Below are 2,810 nucleotides of genomic sequence, written 5' to 3'. Positions count from 1 at the left end.
TTTTAGCTGTTTTTTTGGCCGTCACGACTTTTTAGCGAAAGTGTCCCGGTTTTTCCTGTTTCTTAAGCGAAGCTTACTTGAATTTTTATTCTTTATTGAAGTCAAAGAATGAAATTATTTCCCCATTATATTATGATAATTACAATTATAAATAAGAATATTAATCTCTCACATTTGTCTTGGTGAACGTTTTATTTCGTGGAATTCATTTAAATCCACCGCAATTTGCAGTAATGCTTTATTTCCCGCCATTTTGATTTTTACGTAATTTCTCTAATATTTGGCAACTTAGTTTACTTTTGGCGTCATTTCTGGCGATGTCCCGTATTTTTCCGTATTTGGAATCCCAGTCTCCCGTATTTCTTTCGAGGAAATATGGTCAGCCTACGAATAACCTAGCGTTACAAAAAAATAAAAAAATTAATTTGGGTGCCTGGAATTTTTTACCGGTTAGAGAGGACTATATTTGTTGTGCTGATTTCCAATATGAAAACAGTTTTTGTCTATCAGCTCTAGTTTTTGAGATTTAAGCATAGCTCAATTATGCAATATTTTCACATTGAGCAGCAATGTTTTTTAATGTCGATTCTCGTGTTTTCCTCTTCTTTTTCTTCCTGCTCCATGTGTCTAAGTCCAATGTGTGTTGTGCGGCTTTCGTAACGGATGGTAAAGGAACAATCTGGATCTAAATAAAAAAAATTTTCTGTTCCAAGGACTTCATTCCGCAACAACTACGTGGTGAGTACACCCTAAAAGAGAACGGTACAGCCATTTTTCTGATTTTGTTATGGGGTCTCGCGACTCTTGAAATCAAATTTTCAAAAATGACTTTAAAATGTTTCATTCGATCGCAAATAAAATACCAAAAATGTCGTCTCAGTCAGTTAATTTGTTCTTTCATAATTGAAGAACAAATTCTGGATTATAGTTTGTATTATAAGCGTATACTAGAAAAAAAGACTGAACGCGATTTTCTCAGAAAGCGTTTTTGAGCTCATCCGTAATATTAAAAAAAAAACTAATGCCCCAAAAACTCCGAATTTTTGCAGAAAAGTTTAGTTGATATTTTAGCATAATAAAGACCTAGGATTTAGCAATTGACTAATGGGAAGTATTTGTAAAAAATGTTGAACTTGGATTTTTGAAATTTACATATTTTTTTCAAACTCTAAAAATTCATAAAATTCTAACGAATGATCAGATATCCAAGTTCGAGGTCCATTTTACTTACACATATCGAATAAACACTTGTGGGAAATTTCGGAATTTTTTGGGGGCAGTAGTTTTTTTAAATTTTTCCGATGTGCTCAAAAACTTCAATCTGAGAAAATCGCGTTCAAAGTGTTTTTTCTAGTATACGCTTTAATCCAGTATTTTTTTGTTTAATTATGAAAGAACAAATTAAGAGATTGACACGAAATTTTTAGTATTTTATTTGCAATCGAATGTGGAATTGATCACATTAAAAATTAAAAACGGACCAATTTTATATAATTCTCCCGGTTCAATTATTCTCATTCACATCTTTTATTGAATATGATGGGCAGAGAGATTGATGCGATTCTATGTCTTCGTTAATCTATCCTTTTGATAACATAAGCATAACAATGTTAACTAATATAAAATTATATAAGATAAATGTTTTTGTAGGGCACAATAACTTTGAAATCGATTTTTTAACAATCTCTTCATTATTCTTAGAAAAATAATTATAATTTAAGGATTGCATATCACTTGATATATAATTCTACGAAACAATTGGATGCGTCAGCTCTAATCATTCGGAAATATTTGTATCAATTATTTCATCTCCATCCGATATTCTGTCTTCTAATTGATTTTCGCGTTTATTCTTATTGAATAATAATATACCCATTAATTATTTTGAAAAATGACTTATCTCTCTTTTAAAATAAATACGTCAAATCGGGGAGATTTCAGAGGAAAAAAATGAAACTGATTCACGCGAATGATTGAAATTGATTCCAAATTATCAAGAAGTTATTGAATAATATACGCTTATTTTCAAATATTTTTATTTTTCATCGTAACAATTGCCGTGAAATTCCTATTAAATTTGGATAAGTCTTGTGTTTCGCTCTGAGAAAGAAATCACAGATAATCTCATTATTTCGAGCTAAACCAGAATGTATCCTTACTACTGCCGGTGGAATTCTCCTAAATAAATAATTCTCTTAACACTGGCCATTTCTAGCATTGATCCCAATAAAAATTTATAACGGACCAATTTTATATGACTCTTCCGGTTCAGTTATTCCCATTCTCATGTTTTATTGAATGTCATTACAGTGGCACGATTTTACATCTTCGTTATATATTCTATCCTTGTGTTATCACAAGCATAACAATGTTAATTGATATATAATTATTCAAAAAATGTGTTTTGTAGGACACAATAATTTTAAAATTGTTTTTTCAAGAATCTAATTAATATCTTTGGAAAAATACTTAATTATAATTTAGGGGGGATTGTATATCACTTAATATAACCCTTTTGGACAAATGTGAGACTTCATTTTTCTCACCGCAGAATTTCTTTCTTGACCTCATGACCCTAACCTAAAGAATTGTGTAGTTTTTGAGTCGAAATATGGTGTTTATAAACTTTGGTGGTTTCCATCAGGGGGCAGCACTTGAAGTTTTAAGGAAGGCTTCAAGGAGAAAGTGCCTTCGGGAAAAGTGTGATTTATTACATAAACTACAGTTATATAATTGTGTAAAAAACCGAATGTGAAGATGATCACACCCTGCATTATTTTGGCTGAAAAAAATTGGAACAAATTTAATTA

The sequence above is a fragment of the Pholcus phalangioides genome, unplaced genomic scaffold, assembly GCF_987345545.1.
Source record: "Pholcus phalangioides strain wild (caught in Gottingen) unplaced genomic scaffold, Ppha-v1.0 ptg000012l_1, whole genome shotgun sequence".
NCBI classification, from domain to species: Eukaryota; Metazoa; Arthropoda; class Arachnida; order Araneae; family Pholcidae; genus Pholcus; species Pholcus phalangioides.
The sequence above is the reverse complement of the archived record's forward strand: the minus strand, read 5'-3'. Positions refer to the sequence as shown.